Genomic DNA, 25,474 nt, shown 5'->3' on the forward strand with positions numbered 1-25,474 from the left:
TCACTACTAGGAAAACCATAGCTTTAACTATACGGACCTTTGCCGGCAAGGTGATGTCTCCGCTTTTTAAGATGCTGTCTAGGTTTGTCATTGCTTTTCCCCCAAGAAGCAGGCGTCTTTTAATTTCATGACTACCATCACCATCTGCAGTGACCATGGAGCCCAAGAAAGTAAAATCTTTGCAAACCACTGTTCCAAATCTATGATGTCCTCCTGCTCTTAGAAAGGTTCAGGATCAGGGTCAGGATCAGGATCAGAGGAAGGGGGTGGGTCCCACCATTCTTCCTCAGTGCAGCCCTCCTCAGCACGGTCCCTGACAATTCACAGTCCCTCCTCCATAAATTTGCCCAGTCCTCTTTTAATGTCATTCAAGTTACTGGCCATTATTGGCTTCTGTGGGAGCGAGTTCCATAGCTTAACTTCAGAAAGGCCCACTGTTACCTTCTGATCTGATGCTTTCTGCAAACACCTGGCCTTTGCTTCTTTTCATTCTCCACTTAGACATATTTTACTCATCGGTGGCACTTCTTATGGGAGCAGAGATGGTTCTCAGCTCTCTTCCAGGGTGGAAAGCCCCCATGTGAAATTCCCCAAGATGCTATGGCCACTGGCAGCAGCAAGTAGTGGCATTGTGCTGATCCCGTGGGCTAACCGAGAGGCAAGGTCTGAGTCCAGTCCGAGGTCGATGGTGCAATATGGAGGCAGTCTGTAGAAGTTGAAGATGGGTGCAGGGCAGGGAGTCGGGGGAGGTCAGGAGCTCCGGCAGAGAAGCAGGTCAGGGATCAGGCTGGAACTGACAACCAACACTGTTGCTCTTGCAACTTGAGACTGGGGCTGGGTGGCTTTTATCTGCCCCAAGGCATAGGGCGGCCCTGATCCTCAGGTGACTCGCCTCTCCTGGCCTGGAGGCAAGCACTCCTCCTGTGGGAACTTAGTTCCCTCCACCTCTCTGCCCTGAGTTTCTGTAGCTCAGGAGAGGCCAGAGGGTTACCGGACCCAGAGGCAACCTCAGCCTCCTCTGACGGGGCTGAGAGTGGAGCACCTGCAGGCAATGGGTCCTCCATCACCTCAGGAGCCAGAGCAGACTCAGCTGGTTCTGGAGGCGGAGAATCCTGTGCAGGCTGGGATTCCTCAGGTTCAGCATCTGAATCTGATTCCCAGGCCATCACAGGCATCATGCAAGGACTCTGGGGGCAGCAGCAAGAGCCACCAGCACCTTTATAGTGTCAAAATGAAATGGAAAACCTTTCTAAACTGGTTTTATGTGGCATACCTATCCTTCAGTGCTACAATTTAATTTGTACTTGACTTTATGAAACATTTCCCCCAATGATGCTCTGGAATGACACCGAGAATAATAACGTTATTCCCTGAAATAACAGTAAAGAATTTGGAAATAAGAAAGTGATTATATTCGAATGCATTAAAACTGCAGCTAGGAGTTGACCTGTGGCATTTCAGCCTCTTGATGCAAAGCGAAAGTAATTACCTGGTACAGTGGTGGTTTCAAGATCACCCATTCCTTTTTGCTGTCAGTCCTCTCAGTCACTAAATTATGATATTTCAATATGCAATAATAATAATAATGATGGCAGGATATTTATTTATTTATTTATTTAAATATATATATTTTACATTAAAGAGCTGCATCTTTTAGCCCTTTGCGTTCACTCCCAAGTCATGATATCATCCTTATAATTGCCGAAATTAGGACCAAGGACCTGGCCTCATCATCCAGTTAATTTAGATCTCCTGTTTCAGACAGTGCTAGAAGGAAGAGGAATCATATGTTTTAAATGGAGCTGGAGGGTATGTGAACATGGGGTGTTTGAGAGGCTTGGCTTCAGCCCACCTGAGATCAGGTGCACATCTGAAGAGGACTTGAGAAAACACTCCAGGCAAAACACTCCAGGGAAGTGCCCTGACTCAGACTAGATCTTGGCATGTGCAGAAGGTAGCTTTGTTTATGTTCAATAAATGTTGTTGCTCTTGTTAAAGAAAAATGCCCATCTTCAAACAGATTACAAGAAAGTGCTGTCACTTGTTATAAGCCACTTTATTGCGAGTTGCTATCAACACTTAGACACCAAACAGCCACTCTTCCTCTTGGTTCCATGTGTACCTGTCATCTCCTCTTAAGCATTCCTGTGTTAAATGTTTTATCAAGCACTTCCAGCCCCCTTGTGTTTCTTCGAGTAGCGCCATATCACCTCCTTTCGGATGCAGCCCGCTGAAGATGAGCTCAAATGCGACCCTTTGAATCAGATGACCTTGATGTGACTTTGGGATAATACGGCTGTACTATCAATGCTTGGTCTTTTCTACAGGGCTATTCTAAATTGTTTGGAGCATTTCATGTGCATTATTCGAGGGCTCCTTATAACAAGCAAGTAATAAGAATGTATATTCTCTCTCCTTCCCCCCTTCCACACTGTGTGGCTAGGAGGCTTTGGAAAATGCAGAGGATAGCAGCATTTGTTCCTATAGCTCCAAGCCATGTATTCTCCGCTCCTCAAACAACAACAACAACAACAGACTTATGGTCATGGTGGGGGAATCGTGCTGCCATCCCAAAATCACTGGGAATATGCTGCCAAGTGTTAAGTGAATGAGTAGCTAGAGCTTTAATACCAGCGTAATAGTTAAACACCGACAACTGGGAAACACTGGCCTGCGAGCACTCCAGTTGGTGAACAGCCTTTACCAAAGGTGTCATGGGTTTTGAAGATGCTCAAACTCAGGACGAAAGGGAGAAATGCCCTAAGAGGAAGGCATGCTTGGCAAACCCTCACCATGATCAACTCCCACCTGGAAATCTATGCCCCCACTGTGGAAGGACGTGTGGATCCAGAATTGGACTCCACAGTCTGACTCACTGTTAAGACTGTATTCATGGAAGGCAATCTTACTCAGCTACGAGTGATCACCAAAGAAGAAGACAAGTGTAATGTATGAAAAAGTCTTTTGTTTACATAGGTACACAGATTGTGTCCTCAGTGAATGAGAAACGTGGTTTCTTGGGGAGGGTGGGTTGGGTGTTCCCTGGCCCTATTTGTATCCTCTCACTTTTGTGTTTTGGAGGAGAGATGGATGGCCACTCTCCTGCCCAATCCCAGCCACATTAAATTATTTCATTTATTTGTTGTTGATGATGGGTGGTTCAGTCTTCTGTCCTTTCGACATTTAAATAGATTTTCAGCATGAATAGGGAAGCAATTTATTTGATGAATCTTTATCTTCTTCTTATTTGGCGATCACTCACTGCCGAGTAAGATTGTCTTCCATGAACACAGTCTTAACAGTGAGTCTGTAAGTGATTGTGGTGGCCTATTCTGAATCCACACATACTTCCATAGTGGGGACATAGGTATCCCGGAAGAAGTTGATCAAGGTGAGGGTTTCCCAAACGTACCTTCCTCTTAGCACGTTCAAGCATCTTCAAAGTCCATGACATCTTTGGTAAAGGCTGTTCTCCAATTGGAGCACTCACAGGCCAGTGTTTCCCAGTTGTTGGTGTTTATACTACTTTTTTTTTTTTTTTTAGATTTGCCTTGAGGAGTCTTTAAACCTCTTTTGCTGACCACTGGTATTACGCTTTCCATTTTTAAGTTTGGAATAGAGTAGTTGCTTTGGAAGACAATAATCAGGCATCCGCACAACATGACCAGTCCAACAAAGTTGATGTTGAAGAATCATCACTTCCACACTGGTGATCTTTGCTTCTTCCAGTACACTGGCATTAGTTTGCCTGTCTTCCCAAGTGATGTGTAAAACTTTTCAGAGACACCGTTGATGTTGGAGGAGTTGGAGTTGGCGTTTATAAGTGATCCATGTCTCACAAGCATACAGTAAGGTTGGTAGTACAATAGCATCTTTCTACCCTTTCTATGTACATATGTGTCTCTGTATTCCTGTTTCAGTCACTCAATTCTATTGCCTTCTCCCACTTGCCAGTTTTTCTGAAGCTCTGTTTGGGCATTCATATGCAAGGTGGAGCAAGGGTTTATTGCTCCCTCAGCTCATCAGCTGCTGTCCAGTTCAGAGCCCTCAATTGTTTTGAGGTCGAAGGTCTGAAGTGGGAACCCTCCCCTATGACATAGAACCATGCAATGTCTTGTGGTGAAGGCTTGGCCCTGTTCCTCTGATATGTTTGCTTACAGGCAACAAAAATGGCCATAGCTCAGTGGGAGATGTATCAACCTTTCAAGCAGAAGGTCAAAGCTTCAATCCCTGGCATTTTCCAGGTAGGAGGGATGAAACCTTGAACTGCTGCCAATAGACAATAATAAGCTAGATGGGCCAGTGTTGTAAGGCAGCTCCGTATATTCCCATAAATGTTCAAATAGGACCTCAGACCCTCAACATTTTGTGCTAATGAGTTATTATGCGATGGTTTATGTGTGTCCTAACTTAGGGTCCTGTCCCCCCTGCATCAGTGGTGCAGTCTGGACTGCGTAAACACCAGAAGTCCCAGATCTCTACTAGAATGTATATGATGATGACACGATAGTAGCAATAATGTTTAATGTGCAACTTGCAATAGCACATGAACACAAAGGCAATAATCTGTCCAAACCCCAGTACAGCCACCACATCTATTTGCCCTATTTGTTCCGAATCACAAAGAGCAATGCACTGCTCCCTGTTATGTTAACATTTTCAGAAGTCTACTGCGATAATAACTTACGAAATAAAGAAAGTCGGGAGGGAGACGGTGGCACTTTGTGAAGCTGTGGTGGAGCTGGATGTCCTTGCAATTCATTTATCAAGCGCTGCCGTTTTCTTTATAAGAGAGGTAAAATAATAAATAGCAAGCAGAGAAAGTTAATTTACCTCCATAGAATTTGATTCAATAATAATAGTAAAGAAAAAAGAAAAAAAGAGTGAGGGGGAAAAGAAGAATGTTCTCTAGCCCCTACAGGCTTATTGTCACTTCTAATTTAAAAGAGCAGTGCATCAGGCAACATGGGATTTTGTGATCTAGCATGGTATAATTTCCAATGTATAGGAGAATGTATAGCTCTGCCATGACACAGACAAATTGCTTATTGTGTTTGCCCTGTCCCATAATTTTGTTAGCACAGTGAAAAACGCAGGTTAGCAGAAATATCATACATTAAAGCTGCTAGATAGCTTGCCCGTTTTGGAGAAATTCTTCTTTATGTTTTATTTATCACTCCGTGTCGTTTTCTTCTTCCAAGACGGAGCACCTGCTTATCAGCTGACTCTGCCATCTCTGGCAACACACTCCTGGAGAAAATGTTAACACCGTGATGTATTTTATTTTATTTTGCTCACAGGTGTTCATATCAGAACCTTTCAAGCTTTATTTACATCTATAGCATAATATTGTGAATTGTCTATAGGCAGTGGTTGGGTCATCTTTAATATATTCAGCATCCAAATTGGGTTCCATGTTGCCTCATTTGTGAAATTTTGCTTTAAAGGCAAGAAAGGATTTCTGAGTCTCACTGCTTGCAGTCCCACTGCAGTTTTGCATCAACAGTCCTGCATAAAACTGGAATTTTAGTGGACCTTCGCAGCATTATCCAACAACTAATTATGATGGCCAACCAGGGTTCGAGTAAACCCATTTTTTCCCTCTTGCCTAGATCTGCAAAAACCGAATGGGATGTGGAGGATTGTCAAACATTTGATAAGGTAAAGGTAAAGGGACCCCTGACCATTAGGTCCAGTCGTGACCAACTCTGGGATTGCGCGCTCATCTCACTCTATAGGCCGAGGGAGCCGGCGTTTGTCCGCAGACAGCTTCCGGGTCATGTGGCCAGCATGACTAAGCCGCTTCTGGCAAACCAGAGCAGCACACAGAAACGCCGTTTACCTTCCCGCCGGAGCGGTACCTATTTATCTACTTGCACTTGCTTTCAAACTGCTAGGTTCACAGGGATTGAGCAACGGGAGCTCACCCCGTTATGGGGATTCGAACTGCCGACCTTCTGATCGGCAAGTCCTAGGCTCTGTGGTTTAACCCACAGCGCCACCCGCGTCCCTCTACCAAACATTTGGTAGAGCACAATAAATGGGTTGAAGGTCACATTTGGAACTGAGGACCACAGGGCTTGAAGTATAGCATGAAGAGACATACAGGCACATATATTTTTGTGCTTAATATACACAAACCCCATCAAGAATCTGGATGCGCTTATCGTTTTGCTACACCCGTGGCAACGGCTTCAGAATTTAGCGTGACTGATGCAAGGGAACTAGATATCCATTCAAGTTTCCATATACACTGTGCTGCGGTCTCACCGTCAAAAGGCAGAGAGATGATCTCACAAATCATCTCAACTCCTTCAGCTCTGAATTCCTTGGGTTATTGTCAGTCTCCATCCTTCTGCACACAGCAGAAATATGCTGGTCGCAACAGATTCTTCTGTATGCCAAAGATAGCCCGCTTTAAAGTCGTCTTTCTATTAAATTGCAAGCATGGATCATCCTCGTGAGACTAGTAACAGCAGAAATTCCAACTTCCCCAAGCTCCTATTCAGCATTTTTAGCACAATTGACAGCATTTTTAGGTTCAGTCTCAGGTCAACAGTCTCTATTAATAAAAATAAAAATGATCACATTATGTATTCGTATCCTGTAATCAAATATTTTCTTATTATGGGTGGCACTTCTGACACAAAATACTCACCATTTCTAAAATGCATTTATCAACATCCTATCATGTTACAACAATTGGGAATATTTTATTCCTCAAGGATTCTAGACCAGCTCTGAATCCTAGCATTTCTTTCGACCTTGGAGAAAAGTCAAGAGAACAAGAATGGACATCGTATAATTTGAAATATGACACTGTTTCCAATCTAACAATTGGCTTTATAAATCACACTTGGCTTTTTCATCCATAGTTTTGGCCTAAGTTTCTGTTTTTCTGAAACAGGTTTGACTCTAGCATTAGACAAAGTGAGGCCATCAACACAGGCAGAAGATACTGGGTGACAACAGTTCTAGACAGAACGCTTTGGTTTGAAGACATAGTTGTGTGTGCCACACAATATTTCCTTCACCCTGATGCCCTCAGCTGCGGTGGAAGACATTATCCCATTGCAAGTATGGAAATAAGGTGTCTTCTCAACAGGGAATGGTGGGGATAATGGGCACCATCTTGTCCCTCGCCTCAGGCAGAAAAATTTCTTGGGCCGGCATTGCTTCCAGAGACTCCATTGAAGTAAAATGTCCATCTGTTTGAATAAAGAAGATTCAGGAGAACTTTTGGATTACCAACCAAGGTGCAGGGTTGGAGAGAACTGCCACAGCTCTTGAACTCCAAACCAAAGTCAGATGTTTTGAAACCACCAAGACTAGCTGTGTGGTGTTTTGTTTTTAAATCAAAATTCCTCACTCAGAGTTGTAACTTTGTAAAACAGGAGCATGGAACTTCTTCCCAATTCAGGCATCCCATATGTTCCTGTCCTACAATGTCAGTGAATGGTCTGGATCTGAAGATTGGCAAATGCAATCACAGGCAGATCAGCTCCTCTCAGAAGAAGAGGGGGGATATTCACCAGCCCTGCCTCCAGCGTTTTCAGAAGCAGAGAGAGGGAGGAAGACACAGACAGAGAAGCTGCACAGATTAGGGAGGAGTTATCCGGCTATGAGATAATGGCAAGAGATACAGAACGGAGGGGGCAGCTGGAGGACACATCAATTGAGAGTCTGGGGGCAATCAACGCCCCCCCCCCATGGTCTTGGAGGTCAGAACATATCAGAGAACAAAGGAGGCAAAGAGGGGGAGGAACTTCCCATTGGCGCACTCCTTGCTGCAGAAGTCGGCAGGAGGATTCAGAGCAGACAACTGATTTGTGCTTGCAACGTGATGCTGTAATAAAAGGACTATAAAGCTTTCAAATGCTCATTAATTCTTATCTGTAAGCTACTGAAGGGAGAGGGGAACTCCCAGGCTTGACATACAGGATCATCCCTCCCATTCCTGCCAACCAGCCTCCCTGAGATTTAGCCCCTTGTAAGCAGTGGTATGGATGTGTCCTTGTTTCAGCTTCAGCTGATGCTTAATAAAGTAAGCGAAGAGATAGTACATACCTCACAAGGTGAAATGAGGCAAAAGCGTGTTTGCGTGTGACAAAAGCTATGAAAGATGCAGTACCACAAAAGCATGAATGAACATTGTTGAGTGCACTTCAGAACTGGTATCTTTTCTTTTTCTTAATTATTATTATTTCATTTATATCCCACATTTCCTTCACAGAGCTAAAGGTGGTGTACATGTCCTCACCTGCTCTCATTTTACCTTCACTACAACTCTGTGGAGCAAATTTAGTCTGAGGGGTTGTGATTGGTTGCAGGTCACGCTGTGGGCTTCACAGATGAGGTAGGATTTGAAGCCAGGTCTGCCAAGCCCTAGTCCATCAACATTCCAGCCAGTGTTGTTATTCTAGAAAAAGAGATGCCAGAGCTCACCATGAACACCTCCCTTGTTCTCCTAGAATGGCAATGGCGTCCACCTGAGAGGGGCCAGAACTGAGATCAGGTGAGTTCCCACTGGGGAAAAAAGCCCTGATTGCAACAATGACTATTGCACTGACTCAACAGAGTAGTCACAGAAGGGAGAAGATATGCTGTGTGGACTCCAGGACAACACAAAGGCCAGAGGACAATTAGCTGGTCGTTTGAATGCTTCCATTTTGCCTGCCTTTTTGGCAGTGGCTTAAGAACAGAAAGAAAAACATATCTAATAACTTACACTGTTTTAATTATGAATCTTACCTTGGAAGCAGAGCAGAACAGCTTAAGGTTGATTGTAAGAAATCACTGGCTCATACCCTCAGGCACTTGGAGCCTCACAGTGAGCTCCCGGGACTGTGTTGCTGCAAACATCAGAGCCTCCTTCAGGCACAGAAGGAAATAGGGCATACAGTATCACCAGCATCATGCCTCTGTCTGGCAGGCAGTTTGACACCTCGGGATTTAACCCTGACTAGAGTCTGGATTGTGTCGCTTTTGTTGTTGCATCTTTGCTCAATCCTTCCTCCCGTAGGAGCCCAGAGTGGCACACACATAAGTAACAAATACAGCCCGTTTTTAAAAGAAAAGAATGTGTGTCGAAGAGACCTATAAAACAGTGTGAATATACACCACGCAGCAAGAAAGGAGTAGCATTTTGCCAGCCCCAAACATCCTTCCCCAGAGAGACATGGACATCTTTCACCACTGGTGGAATGATTCTAATGAGGGGGACAGACTTAGCTCTGTGGGGAAAGAGTTCCCTAATCAGCACCCATCATGGGAGAAGATCTTATCTTCTCTCACCACTTCATGGGCTATGACCACTGGTGGGACAATGACCAAGGGCTCCCTTACTGAGGCATGGGTTGCCGTGTATTGGTTGCCCCTGAAAATTCTTGGATCCCAAACCATTCAGGGCTCAAATACTAATACCAGGATCTGGGATGGGGCCCAGAAGCTCACAGGCAGCTAGTGCTGTGATTTCTGATTGGTGTTAGGGAAGGGTGGTAGAGCATCTGATAGAGCTCTTGGTTCAATCCCTGGCACCTCCAGATACAGGTGGAAGAGACCCCATCTGATACCCTGGAGAGTCGCTGCTACTCAGTGTACACAATACTGAGCTAGATAGACCAATGTTTTGACTCAGTATAAGGTAGCTTCCTATGTTATATGCTCCCTGTTGTTTCACTTAACAGCCTGGTGGTCCTGTTCTGCACTAGCTGTTTTCAAGGTATAGTGCATTGTGTCAATCCATTAGTGAGATTGCCAGTGCAGAAGCCACTCCAGGAGCAGCCATTGAAGGGAAACAAGATGGAGCTCAGTGTAGACACTCCTTACCATTGGGTCTGCAGTGATAGGGCAGTACCTCCAGCCTACAGACCTAATCCTTCAAATGAAGTCCAACTCCACCCAGAACAGGCCATCTCCTTAATTCCTGGACTCAAGAACTGCCTACCCCTACCCATAGCAAATCCATCTTCTCAGGATTCATTGTCATCTTATTGTCCCTCTTTCAGCCTATCACTGCCACCACAAACTGGTCCAGCATCTGACCAACTTTTCAGATCAATTGGAGAGATAAGGCCGGGGTAATCAGCACGCTAATAATGTCTTGCTCCAAATCCTTGGACGACTCATTCCAGTGTCTCCATATAGGTGTTAAATAGCACGGAGGACAGAATGGAACCCTGTGGGACCCACACAACATAAGTGCCAAGAGGCTGAGGAGAAGACCCTCATTGCCACTCTCTGGGAATGGCCCCTTGGGTAGGAGCAGTACTCCTGAAACATGGCACCCCGAAAGCAACAAGTCACAGCAGCAGGATACTGTGGTCAATGTTATCAAAAGTCACCATGAGGTTGAGTAAAAATAACAGAGTAGGACTTCTCCATTTGTTCCTCAATAAAGGTCACCAGTAAGGCCAACCAAGGCTCTTTGGTGCCATAACCAGGCCTAAAGCAAGACTAGGACCAGGGATGGAGAAGAAATCAAATTCTTTCACATTTAAAAGTGGACCTGCTTAAATCACACTTTCCAAAACAATCTGGGAAACAAAACAACCATCCTTTGAAAATGCAGTTTCCTGAATTTTGCAATGGAGTTTTCAAGCCCAGTAATATGTACAAAGCAATGTGGGATGCGGGTGGCGCTGTGGGTTAAACCACAGAGCCTAGGACTTGCCGATCAGAAGGTCGGTGGTTCGAATCCCCGCGACGGGGTGAGCTCCCATTGCTCGGTCCCAGCTCCTGCCAACCTAGCAGTTCGAAAGCATGTCAAAGTGCAAGTAGATAAATAGGTACCGCTCTGGCAAGAAGGTAAACGGTGTTACCGTGCACAGCTCTGGTTCACCAGAAGCAGCTTAGTCATGCTGCCCACATGACCTGGAAGTTGTACGCCGGCTCCCTCAGCCAATAAAGTGAGATGAATGCCGCAACTCCAGAGTCAGTCACAAGTAAACCTAATGGTCAGGGGTCCCTTTACCTTTTTAATGTGTACAAAACTGCATAACCTAGGGTAAGCTGTACATGAAAATGCATATGTCAGTGTAAATAGCAGACAAAAAAATGTATTCTATTGGGAGAAATTGCTTTGCAAAAATATATATGACGATGTTAGGAGAAATTTGCACTGAAATGCTGATGAATTGGCACTGCCTGGCCAGAAAATAGATGTGCAGTGAGATGAAACTGTCTCTTTCACAAAAAAGGTCTTTTACACATGGAAAGAGACACCAAACATCTCCATCAAGGGTTATTTGGAAGATATACAGTTGTGGCGCTGAATAGTGAAGAGGATATTTGTACACATTCCTGTCGTTGATATGTTTGTAGTTGTTCCTAATCAATTTCTGCATTTTCTGCTTCTCTCTTTTTCCATTTGTGTATGATTGATACTTTATATATATAAATGATATCTATCTATCATCTATCTATCTATCTATCTATCATCTATCTATCTATCTATCTATCTATCTATCTATCTATCTATCTATCTATCATCTATCTATCTATCATCTATCTATCTATCTATCTATCTATCTATCTATCTATCTATCATCTATCTATCATCTATCTATCTATCTATCTATCTATCTATCTATCTATCTATCTATCATCTATCATCTATCTATCAATCATCTATCATCTATCTATCTATCAGTCATCTATATTTTTATATATCTCTATATACATAAGGCTGTCATTGCACATCCCCCATCAAAGGATTTGTCAGGTTGCCTCACAATTCTAGATTTGCATGAAGTTGGGTGGGGGGAGAAGGGGAACAAAAAAGACAGCAGGTTTTTAAATACAGTGGTATCTCGAGTTAAGTACTTAATTCGTTCTGGAGGTCCGTTCTTAACCTGAAACTGTTCTTAACCTGAAGCACCACTTTAGCTAATGGGGCCTCCCGCTGTGCCGCTGCTGCATGATATCTGTTCTCATCCTGAAGCAAAGTTCTTAACCAGAGGTAATATTTCTGGGTTAGTGGAGTCTGTAACCTGAAGCATATGTAACCTGAAGCATATGTAACCCGAGGTACCACTGTAGTCATTTTAAGCAACAGCTGAGGTTTGAATACAGAGGAGATGGAGGGCTGCAAAGAAATTATGGGGGGCTTACAGGAAATAGGGGGCTTACAGGAGCTAAGGGGATGGGGGTTTGAGTGAGGTATGAAGGAAGGGGTTGGGGGTTGGCAAATGGGCGGGGTTGGCAGCAACAAGAAGAGATTCAGCAGCCCGTGTGTGTGTGTGTGTGTGTGTGTGTGTAATTTCAAGCTGTAGAAAAATATGAGAAAAGCATATTCTGTGCCTTGACTCATCATTAGTTTCTATAATAAAGATATTCTTCCTAGATAAGAGCTCATTTACTGGTTTTGTTGTTTCAGTTGACTCTCTTTTTTTTTTTTTACCTAATTAGAATTCTGAAGAATGAAGCAGGCTCTAATTCATCACTGATATTTCTCTTCATTTTTCTACAGACAGATTTTACTTGGGTTCTAATTACCCTTTTTGCTCATGTAAATTGCATTTTTAGTATGAGAGGCATCTCAGAACACTGTGGGGATTTCCCCACCCTAGCTCTGTTTTTTCCATTGGGGTTTGCACCACTTAAGGAAAATCTGTTTCTAATCTAGCTCCTCATTCGCGCGCCGCGGGGTATCAACATTTACCCTGCATATTTCTATCATCCATAAAGAAAAAGTATTCAGTGGGATAAGAACTTGCTTAGCCTTTTCCTTTCTTCTTTGCAACTTTGCTCATTACTAAAAGAAAAAGAATATATATATATATATATATATATATATATATATATATTTGCTTTCGTAGATTTTCACGGGTACAGGAATGCAGGTTTTGGTGTCCTCGGGTGTCTTCCCGTGTAAAAGTTGGGGTGTCTAGGCGACGTTTCGACGAGGTCTCACTCGTCATCTTCAGGCTGGTGCTTTCGGCTTCTTGTTACTGGAACAGAGCAGGATCTCAGTGTTTGAGTTCCTATAAATACTGTAGAGGGGGTGTGGTGTATAGCCTCCAATGTTCTGGGCAGAGAGGAAGTTCCCAGGCTAGTGTGCCTTTTCTTCTTTTGTTCCTTAATTACTTGAGAGATATCTTGAGTGATTTCTTGAGTGATATCCTGAGTACCACTTAGGTGGGTCATTAGGTGTGGATTAGTTGTTAAAGTCTTTGTGTCTTGACCTCTTGAACTTTGTGAAGAGTTTTCCTGAGAAGATGGCTGTACTGTACTTAGTTGTGCTCTGGCTTGGCTTCGTGTATAGGGGCGAGCTGTGGTTTTGTGGCTTGTGTCAGCCAGGTCTGTGTAGGGATTGCAGGGGGGTGCAGCATCCGGAGGTGCCACCATGGATTGGCTACTGGATGGTAAACGGTAATTCTCCACAGATGAATTACAGACACCATCCAGTAGCCAATCCATGGTGGCACCTCCGGATGCTGCACCCCCCTGCAATCCCTACACAGACCTGGCTGACACAAGCCACAAAACCACAGCTCGCCCCTATACACGAAGCCAAGCCAGAGCACAACTAAGTACAGTACAGCCATCTTCTCAGGAAAACTCTTCACAAAGTTCAAGAGGTCAAGACACAAAGACTTTAACAACTAATCCACACCTAATGACCCACCTAAGTGGTACTCAGGATATCACTCAAGAAATCACTCAAGATATCTCTCAAGTAATTAAGGAACAAAAGAAGAAAAGGCACACTAGCCTGGGAACTTCCTCTCTGCCCAGAACATTGGAGGCTATACACCACACCCCCTCTACAGTATTTATAGGAACTCAAACACTGAGATCCTGCTCTGTTCCAGTAACAAGAAGCCGAAAGCACCAGCCTGAAGATGACGAGTGAGACCTCGTCGAAACGTTGCCTAGACACCCCAACTTTTACACGGGAAGACACCCGAGGACACCAAAACCTGCATATATATATATATATATATATATATATATATATATATATATATATATATATTTGAACATACCCCTTTTCTTATTTACATAGGATCAAAATGCCACTCAGTGGATTTGTAACTGGCTGACTGACTGAACCCAAAGGGTGCTCATCAATGGTTCCTCTTCATCCTGGAGAAGAGTGACTAGTGGGGTGCCACAGGGTTCTGTCTTGGGCCCGGTCTTATTCAACATCTTTATCAACGACTTGGATGATGGACTCAAGGGCATCCTGATCAAATTTGCAGGTGACACCAAACTGGGAGGGGTGGCTAACACCCCAGAGGACAGGATCACACTTCAAAATGACCTTGGCAGATTAGAGAACTGGGCCAAAACAAACAAGATGAATTTTAACAGGGAGAAATGTAAAGTATTGCACTTGGGCAAAAAAAATGAGAGGCACAAATACAAGATGGGTGACACCTGGCTTGAGAGCAGTACATGTGAAAAGGATCTAGGAGTCTTGGTTGACCACAAACTTGACATGAGCCAACAGTGTGACGCGGCAGCTAAAAAAGCCAATGCAATTCTGGGCTGCATCAATAGGAGTATAGCATCAAGATCAAGGGAAGTAATAGTGCCACTGTATTCTGCTCTGGTCAGACTTCACCTGGAGTACTGTGTCCAGTTCTGGGCACCACAGTTCAAGAAGGACACTGACAAACTGGAATGTGTCCAGACGAGGGCAACCAAAATGGTCAAAGGCCTAGAAACGATGCCTTATGAGGAACGGCTAAGGGAGCTGGGCATGTTTAGCCTGGAGAAGAGGAGGTTAAGGGGTGATATGATAGCCATGTTCAAATATATAAAAGGATGTCACATAGAGGAGGGAGAAAGGTTGTTTTCTGCTGCTCCAGAGAAGTGGACACGGAGCAATGGTTCCAAACTACAAGAAAGAAGATTCCACCAAACATTAGAAAAACTTCCTTTAAAAAAAAAAAAATTTTTTTTTATTGAGTTTCTTTTCTTATAATCCAGGTCATACAGAAAAAAGAAAGAAAAAATAGAGAAAAAAAAGAAAAAAAAATTCAACTTTTCTTAATATTTTTTAACAAATTAATTGGACTTCCCCGCATCCTCCAAACCCTGCATTCTTTGTAATACAAACATCAGCAATTTGTTACCTTATTTCATAACTTACTGTATCTTTCAATTTATCATGTTTCTAAGTTCAGAATGTTATATCCCAATTCTTATATATTTAAATTAAACATAATAAAATTATTTCATAATTCCACCTCTTAATTCTTATACCTTAATTTTCATTTCACCTATTAAAGTTGCTGAAGCTAAAATTTCCTAAATCGTGCATTTTCTTAACATTCATACAACTTATAATGTTTTTGCAAATAGTCCTTAAATTTTTTCCAGTCCTCTTCCATTGTTTCTTCTCCCAAGTCTCGGATTCTGCCAGTCATTTCGGCCAGTTCCATATAGTCCATCAACTGCGTCTGCCATTCCTCCAGTGTGGGTAAATCTTGTGTCTTCCAATGCTTTGCGATAAGAATTCTTGCTGCTGTAGTAGCATACATAAAGAAAATTCTATCCTTCTTTAACACTTTCTGGTCCACAATGCCCAGAAGAAAGGCCTCCGGTTTCTTGGGAAAGGTATACCTAAATACCTTTTTTAACTCATTGTAAATCATCTCCCAGAAGGCCTTCACCTTTGGACAAGTCCACCAGAGGTGAAAAAATGTCCCTTCCTCCTCCTTACATTTCCAACATTTATTATCAGACAGGTGATATATCTTGGCAAGCTTGACTGGGGTCATGTACCACCGGTATACCATTTTCATAATATTTTCCTTCAAGGCATTACATGCCGTGAATTTCATTCCGGTGTTCCATAACCTTTCCCAGTCCTCAAACATAATGTTATGTCCAATATCCTGTGCCCATTTTATCATGGCAGATTTAACTGTCTCATCCTGTGTATTCCATTTAAGCAGCAAGTTATACATTCTCGAAAGTATCTTATTTTTTGTTCTAACAATTCCGTCTCTAGTTTCGATTTTTCCACCTGGAACCCAACCTTTTTATCCATTTTAAAAACCTCTTGAATTTGAGCATAATGCAGCCAATCTCGCACCTTATTTTTTATTTTTTCCAAGCTCTGCAACCTCCAATTGTCTCCAGTTTTTTCAATTATTTCCCAATATTTTGGCCAGTAGGCCTCCATGTTAAGTCTTTTACGGGCCTTAGCCTCCACCGGTGATAGCCCTCTAGTCTTGCCCTCTAGTAAGTCTTTGTATTTTATCCAGACCATAAATATTGCTCTTCTGACAATATGGTTTTTGAACAATCTATGAACTTTAACCTTGTCGTACCACAAATATGCATGCCACCCAAAAGCATTATCGAACCCTTCCAGATCCAGGACATCAGTGTTCTCCAGCAAAAACCAATCTTTCAACCAGCAGAAGGCTGCAGATTCATAATATAACCTCAGGTCCGGCAGGGCAAACCCCCCTCTTTCTTTCGCATCGGTTAGTATTTTAAACTTTATTCGGGGCTTTTTGCCCTGCCAGACAAACTTAGAAATGTCCTTCTGCCATTTTCCAAAACATTCCACTTTGTCCACGATCTGTAGAGCCTGGAACAAAAATAACATTTTCGGCAATACATTCATTTTTATAGCTGCAATTCGACCCAACAAGGAAAGTTTCAATCCATTAGGAAGAACTTCCTGACAGTAAGAGCTGTTCGACAGTGGAATTTGCTGCCAAGGAGTGTGGTGGAGTCTCCTTCTTTGGAGGTCTTTAAGCAGAGGCTTGACAACCATATGTCAGGAGTGCTCTGATGGTGTTTCCTGCTTGGCAGGGGGTTGGACTCGATGGCCCTTGTGGTCTCTTCCAACTCTATGATTCTATGATTCTATGATTCTATGATTCTAAAATAAATAAAACTTTTTTAAAAAAGAAGGTGATTAGGGGCGGAATTTTCTGCATGCGAAGAAGAAGAAGAAGAAGAAGAAGAGGAGGAGGAGGAGGAGGGGGAAGAAGAGTTTGGATTTGATATCCCGCTTTATCACTACCCGAAGGAGTCTCAAAGTGGCTAACATTCTCCTTTCCTTTCCTCCCTCAAAGCAAACACTCTGTGATGTGAGGCTGAGAGACTTCAGAGAAGTGTGACTAGCCCAAGATCACCCAGCAGCTGCATGTGGAGGAGCGGGATCTGCATGTGGCAGATGCTGTACCACTGAGTAATGGGAAACAAAGTGAGAATGGGCTCCCTATCAGGGCAGGTGGCAGTTGCAGCCCGTCACAACAGGCCCTCACAGAGCAAACCAGCCCTGCATTTGCCAGGCATTGCTAATTTCACCTCGGCTGGCCACAAGGGAAGACGGAAAAGCCCGTCATACACTAAATAATTTTATTATCTGCGTGCCGCCCATTCAACATTAAAAAACTTCCCTATACAGGGCTGCCTTCAGATGTCTTCTCAAGGTTGTATAGTTACTTATTTCCTTGGATCAGGGGTCACATAACTCCATCCATACACACACACAGCTTTTTTCTGGGGGTACACAGGGGTATGCATACCCCTAAACATTTTGTGAATCTTTGTACTTTTGTCCATTTGCTGTATTAATTTTTCCCAATTAGGACTATAAAATGGTGATTTTCTTGAGTCAAAATGAGAGTACCCCTAAACATTTTTTTTAGAAAAAGCACTGTGTGTATATATATATATTAATTTTGAAAAATTTACATTTCAAAATATTCATTTAAACAACCTTAAACCAAGGACTTCTCTTTCCATGGTTCATTTTACATACCATAGGTAAAGGTAAAGGGACCCCTGACCATTAGGTCCCGTCGTGGACGACTCTGGTGTTGTGGTGCTCATCTCGCTTTATTGGGTTGGTTCATATGGGGAGAGGCAATCCTTGAGGTATTGTGGTCCTGAGACATTTAAGGCTTTATAGGCCAAAACCCAGACCGTCCAAGTGTCCCTATTTCACAGGGACAGTCCTGGATTTACAGAAGCTGTCCCACTTTCTGATTTGAACCCAGAATGCCATGCTTTTCCTTAGGATGCCCCTGTTTTCATGTTCCACTTCCGTGAGAGGTCCAGAGGTCCAGAGGTCCAGAGGCAATATGAGAGCAGACTATTCCTGTGATGGCTCCCTGTTTGTGGAATGATCTTCTCAGGGAGGTTCGCCTGGTGCCTTCATTATATATCTTAAGGTGCCAGGGGGAAATGTTTCTGTCCAACCAGGAGGTTATTGGTTTGTTTTTGCTTTATTACGTATTTTGTGTTCTCATTCTGTATTTTTATGCAAACCGCCCTGCGATCTTTGGATGAAAGGGGTTCTACTAATACTAATACTAATACTAATACTAATATACAGAAGTTGTTTCCTCATCCAGAACCCAAGATGTAGCTTGATGCCAGTCTGTAATCCCCATCTTCAGACAAAAATGCAAATTTCATTTTGGCCTAGTTTTTTAATCTCTCCCACTTGAAACCCTTGCTTTGTGTAACACCCAAGAAAAAAGCACACCAAGAACTCTGGCCAATATAAGTTTCAATAGTGGGAGTGGTCCCGACTCGTAAATCAATAGTCAATTGTAACAAAAACTAATCAGAATACATACTTTTGAATGGATTAGTTTTTGTTACAATTGACTATTGATTTGCGAGTAGAGACCACTCCCACTATTGAAACTTATATTGGCCAGAGTTCTTGGTGTGCTTTTTTCTTGTGTAACACCCAGCCTGGTGCTGAAGGACTAAAAACCTTGAACACTGTTTTGTGAAATGTTTATGGGCTCTCCCCATTCCCCCTCCCCACCAACTGTGAATTTTAAAAGTATCTAGAAATTCTATCACTTCATTGTTCTTCATGGCTTGGCTTTTAACAACGTTTTATGACTTCATCTTTAGAAAATAAACATTTCAATATACAATACTCTTCAGTCTGCAAAGAGGACAGGCTACTTCTCCTGTATCTAGCAATTTCAGCACTTGCATTTAAATTGGTTAATTACACCTTCATATTGTGTGCCTAATTGTAGATCTTCAGCAAAGTGTACTGCTTCTTTATTCTGGTTTGTAAAATACAATAAATATTGCCAGCTTCTGTGCCCAAAATTTTAATTAAGTCTTTTTTTGTTTAATTAAAAGGAACTTGTGGAAAATGGGGACAGTTGTTTTTGTTCTCTTACATTTCAAAAAACCTTTCAAAACCTGGAAATTCTTCTCTTTTCCAAACAAGACCTAATTATTGTGATGGGACAGAACGTCAGAACTGGGTGACAATGATGGTATTTGGAAATATCCCTGCTTTGGAAAACAACAGAGACATTATGAGCTGAGCCCAAATTCTCCCTGAAGTTTAGGCTTGGCTCCTAGTGGGCTCACTCTGTCACCAGCATTCCTTGTTGCTAGTGGACAACTTTCTCAAAGCTTGCTATTATGAAAAGCAAAGGAACATAGGAAGCTGCATTACCCCGAGTTAGATTCTTGGTTCCTCTAGCTCTGTTTTGTGTATACAGGGTTTCAGGCAGTATTATCTCCCAGCCCTTCTTAGAGGTGCTAGGAACCTGGGGCCTTCTGCATGCTCGACCACTGAGATACAGTCATGTCCCAGAATAATAATAATAATAATAATAATAATAATAATAATAATAATAATTTATTATTTATACCCTGCCCATCTGGCTGAGTCTCCCCAGCCACTCTGGGCAGCTCCCAATCAAGTATTAAAACAATACAGCATTAAATATTAAGAACTTCCCTGAACAGGGCTGCCTTCAGATGTCTTTTAAAGATAGGATAGCTACTTATTTCCTTCACATCTGAAGGGAGGGCGTTCCACAGGGTGGGCGCCACTACTGAGAAAGCCCTCTGTCTGGTTCCCTGTAACCTTACTTCTCGCAATGAGGGAACCGCCAGAAGGCCCTCGGCGTTGGATCTCAGTGTCTGGGCTGAACGATGGGGGTGGAGATGCTCCTTCAGGTATACAGGACCGAGGCCGTTTAGGGCTTTAAAGGTCAGCACCAACACTTTGAATTGTGCTCGGAAATGTTCTGGGAGCCAATGCAGATGTCTCAGAACCAGTGTTATGTGGTCCCGGCAGCCACTCCCAGTCACCAGTCTCTAGCTGCCGCATTCTGGATTAATTGCAGTTTCCGGGTCACCTTCAAAGGTAGCCCCATGTAGAGCGCATTGCAGTAGTCCAAGTGGGAGATAACTAGAGCATGCACCACTCTGGTGAGACAGTCCGCGGGCAGGTAGGGTCTTAGCCTGCGTACCAGGTGGAGCTGGTAGACAGCTGTCCTGGACACAGAATTAACCTGCGCCTCCATGGACAGCTGTGAGTCCAAAATGACTCCCAGGCTGCACACCTGGTCCTTCAGGGGCACAGTTACCGATATGAGAGCAACGCAGCTGCAAACTGGCAGCTTGTTTACATCACATGATGTGACTAGTTGTGGGAAAGAATCTTCCCGGAAGTTCACAGGCTTCACAAAGCTTTGTTCAGTGTGTAATATGAGACCTTCCTGTTGCGTATGTGAAGGAAGTCTTAGTTGCTTGCTTGCTGAACACTGAACTGTTCGGACATGTTTTTTTATAGAGTTGTACAGTCAGAAATAAACAAGATGTAAAAGGCTTTCTGACTTTCTTCTTTCCCTTGCTGGGATGCAAGGAGGGAAGGGGGTGTGCATTTTCCACGCTGGGAAATGTCACCTATTGAGATCTCCTGGACTGTGGGGAGGGCAGATCACCGGTAAACAAGCCCGGGAGCCTGGGAGAGTTGCCAGCCTTTCCCGAGCGGGCTTGTTTTCCAACATTCAGGACCAGGGAATCCCCCACACCTGCCCGCCCCCTGCCCTCCAAAAAACAGTACTTCTGTCTTGTCAGGATTCAACCTCAATCTTTTAGCCGCCATCCATCCTCCAACCGCCTCCAGGTGCCTCCAGGGGCCCAACATCTGGGGAAGTTTATAGAAGCTGCTGTGGAACAGATGAATCATCTAAGGTAGGAGTGAAGAACACTTTTTTCTGTTGAGGGCTTCATTCCATTCCAGAGCCCAAAGTAGTCAGGGAGATGGATCAAAAATGAATGGCTCGCCCATTTTTCTTGCCAGCCCTTTCCCTGCTCTTTGCCATGTGAGCCCATGAGGACTCATAACGCCCACAGGTTTCCCAGCCACAGTCTAAGGCCTGGACACTGTGCATTCAATGTATTGTTACTGGAGAAACTAGGAAATGGAGGTCCCAGTGCCTCGTGGCTCCAACAGTTGAGCAGAGAGGCACTGGGAAATCAATTCCCCAAGCTCTCCAGTCGCAACAGATGCTGTGCACAAGGCTTCTTCCATCGCTTCAAGCCCCACACATAACCTTCACCCCCACAAAGTTAATATTTAATGCTCCAACATTATAAGTTCTCAGAGCACTCAAATCTGTGCGTGTGTCTGGTGGCGAGAGAACTTTTTCTGGAAGTTCTCTTTTTTTTGTTTTGATTTATTAAAACTCAGTACAAAGTGAGTCAAGGGATGCTTGTTAATCACTGATTCTTATAGGGAAAGTGTGATGGGATGATAATCTTGGTGGAGACATTGAGAAGAACAATTCAAGCATATAATCTCACAAAATTAATTGATATTTATAGCAAGACATTTTTACCAATATCAGGGCATTCGCTATTAGTCCCATTCAGTTTTAATTAAATCCAAAGTAAATTGCATTGATTTAAAATATTTAAATACTGCCTTTTCAGCACCAAGCATTTGAGGCTTCAAATGTTGAGTCTCTTTTCTGTTCCATAGGATTAAAATGCATAGGAGATGGAACAAAATCTGTGTCTGATCTGAATATCAGCATTCTTAAGAGTGCTTTCCTAAACCCGTAAATGAGGTTCTCTTCTCATAAGACAAAGTTGCTGGAGGGAAAAGTACAGTTGTAGGAACATAACTAGTTTGCTTTGTAAAAGTAGGAACTCGATATAGAATTAGAACTTGTTCCTTTCTAAAATGAACCTTCCAAGCACTGACAAGGATCCTATTATGCAGAATCTAAGAAATGATTTGATAAGCACTCAATTTCTCTAAAAAATTAAGGAGGCCCATAAAGCATATTCATTCAAAATACAATTTCCAAAGTGTAGAAAGACCTTTGTTTCAAAGACCTTAGGAAGTTAATTGGCAATAATACAAAAAACTCCACAAAATCCAAATATCATTTTGCCATTGAAACCACAAGGACTTTATCATGACCCCGTAAAGCAGAACGTATTGATTTTCAAGTTGTGTTATTACTGAGCTTTACCTATCTATGACTTCTAGGTCAGCTCAATTTTCAGAGACGTCTGGGGTGAATTCCAGATTTACTCTGATCACAGAATAGAAAAGATTTGTGTGTAGATTTGCACACATAAAGTCCAAATGTGATATAAAATACATATCCAATGCAATGCTACTGTCAAGGCTGCTGAGTCTTTATTTTATTTTTTCAGTTTCAAGTATATAAAACACATGGCCACAGTTCCAGCTTCTATGATATGCAAAGAAAAACAACAACACGTTTTCACTGAAAGGAAAACATTTGGCGCAGCGTAGTACTTTCTGGAAATATTCATAGCAAAGCACTCAACATACCCCAAAGTGATGTTTCAGTCTGCCACCTTGATTTAAAATAGCGCACAATGTCCAAACTATGACCAAGTCCACCAACCCCAACTCAACGACTCTTGTGCCCAGTCTGGGGACAATATTTTGAGAGGCAGCTGAAGCTCTGCCAAAAAAGAGGCGAAGTCACGCCAAAGTCACGCTTTGGTGCACCATTTTGACTCAAACTGGCAACTGGCTTCCAAACAGCCATTCACAAAGGCTGCCTGCTACCCTTATCTCAGGAACCTTCATGCCAAACGTTTTTTGCAATGACATCTCAGGAGGTAGTTGAACCTATAGAACACAAATGGAGAAACAGAGAAAAGGACAAATGATTTCCCAAAGCCCAAATGTCCACAGCATCATGTAAACAGTGCTTCTGTGTTTAAATTGCAGCACAAGAATTTATTGAGCAAGCTGCAGAAGACTAAGGTTTTCTTTAACTAGCAAACTCACGATAACTTATTATTCAGTGTTGCAAGACAATGTTGTCAATGCTAATGTTCAGTGCTATTTTTCTAGAAAAAGAGGTACTGCAACTCACCATGAACATCTCCCTTGTTCTCTTAGAATGGCAATGGCACCCGCCTGAGAGGTGCTAGAGTTGAGCTCCAGTGAGCTCCAGCTGAAAGAAAAAAAGCCCAGGTTATAGTGTAAGCTTGGAGGTTTTATTACAATCAACCAGTATACAAATCTTGTGAAATAAGTGGGTAAATAGTAAAAGAGACTTCCAAGGACAATCTCAGTTGGGTGATCTTCATAACCAAGTCTTTATTAACCAGTAAGGAAACACATGTTCTATTTTAGCTTGAGGAGATTTTGCCACAATCCATAAACAGTTCAGAAGATATTTGTGGCCCTGCTAATGTTAATATTAAACTTGAGCACCAGTGAAAGCTACTGTTACCCTCCCCACTATCCATGCCATCATTGCAAGGATCAGAAAATCTGAGGCATACTTGGGATTCTACATAGCCTTGTTTCTGTGTATGTAACTGGGTTTCTGAAATTGGTCAGAAAAGTAACAGCTCTTAGTTCCTACTGCAGGCCTGGGAGATGTTAAGTTATGGGTGAACATATCAGACGACACAGCGATTCTTTAAACAGCTCTTGTTTATTCACAGACCAGAACAGAACTGAACTGAAGGGATCGGCCAGCCTGCTTATATAGAGCTCCACTACAATGCAACAGTAACCATTTTCTATAACTATCCAATCACTGAACGTCACTTTCAATCCCTTATTTGCATATGTGGACCTGAGTGAAAACTATCTACAGTATCCCCCTGCTGGCCCAGGGTGAAAACCTCAGTACATAACAGGAGAAATGGGTTGCTGTGAGGGGGTGTGGGTGTGGATCTGGTTTTATTTGCATTTTAAAGTGAACCAACAGGCTCCAAATGAGCCAAATACTTGCAGGAAATGAACACATTCATGTTTATTAACATCACATAGAAGAAGTGATTGTGTGAGATGGGGCATTTTACACATTGCATTTTTCTACATTTGAAAGCAACATTTTACATTCATAGAAGAAGTCTATGTAACCACTGTATGCTTACCAATATATGTATTGTTCAGGTATTTGTGCCACAGAGCCAGAAATGGCCATGAATTTCTAACATAAGAATACATCATAATAAGAGGAATTCAATCTAGTGCTCTGGCAATCATCTATCACCTATCTATTCCCTATATGCCCAGATCCAGGTTTGGGGCAAGTACTTTTTGGTGAGAGAGCCCCAGCAGAGCTTTAAAATCACAAACATGCAGCAAAGTAAAGCATAGAAATATAGGATGTTAAATCTTTAAAATATCCTCTTCAAATCTCCCAACTTCCCTTAGCATGGAAGGAGACCACACATTTGGCAAGTTAAAAATGGAGGAAGAGGACTGGAAGAAGTTTAAAGACTATCTGCAGAAACATTGCAAAGTTTATGAATGTTAAAAGGATGTTGGATATGAAAATAATATGGCATTAGTGATGCAGTGTGAAAAAAACATGCAAAAATGTAATAGAAAAAAGGTGAATGACAAAAGTTTTATTATGTCAAAGGTAAATAATATGTTAAGGGTACTTAAATATAAGGAGGAAAGATTGGGGACATAATAGAGTGATTTTAATAATTAGAAATGATTTCTGAAAGAGGATTAGGATTTGCTGTATTTGATTGGGTAAAGAGGAACACAAAAAAGGGAGGCGTGAGGAAGTCAAGAAAGAAAGTTAATTAAGTATGAATTTAAAAGCTGGAGTTTTTACTTCTTTTTTATTATTATTATTGTTAATCTTATTTTTTCTGTATGTTGTTTTTTTTCTTTTTCTTTTCTTTGGATCTGCTTTCTGTGTATAAAAACTTAATAAATATATTTTAAAAAAATAAATAAAAATGGTTTACTTACAAACTCTTCAAAGGTCAGATTCATGTGCTTTTCCATGTAGCAGGAAGAAAAGACAGGAAGGAAATTCCAAATAGGTAAGTGTGTCTATTTATTTATTTATTTATTTATTTTTGTATAGAAACACAAAGATGGCTTGGATTGATTGGAACAACCAGCCCACACATCCTAACTGGTAGGGTTCACATGGTGTCAAAAATGGTGGAACAAAGCGTTTGGTAACCTTTCCTCTTTTCAAGCCATCGAGGAAGCTGGCCACTGTCTGACTCTTGTGGGAGCAAATTTAATAGTTTAACTATGCACTGTGAAGTACTTTCTTTTGTCTCCCCAGACTCTTACAGCATTCAGCTTCATTGGAAGACTTAATACTAGAAAACTTAATACAAAGTTCCATAAACAAATACAGAGAACCTTGTCCTCTCACATCTCTGTCAAACCATCATGCTTTTATATTGCCAATTTTTAAATAAATTCAGCATTATTTGTTCAAATGGTGACACT

Source organism: Podarcis erhardii (genome assembly GCF_964252035.2).
Source record: "Podarcis erhardii genome assembly, chromosome: 10".
Lineage (NCBI taxonomy): Eukaryota > Metazoa > Chordata > Lepidosauria > Squamata > Lacertidae > Podarcis > Podarcis erhardii.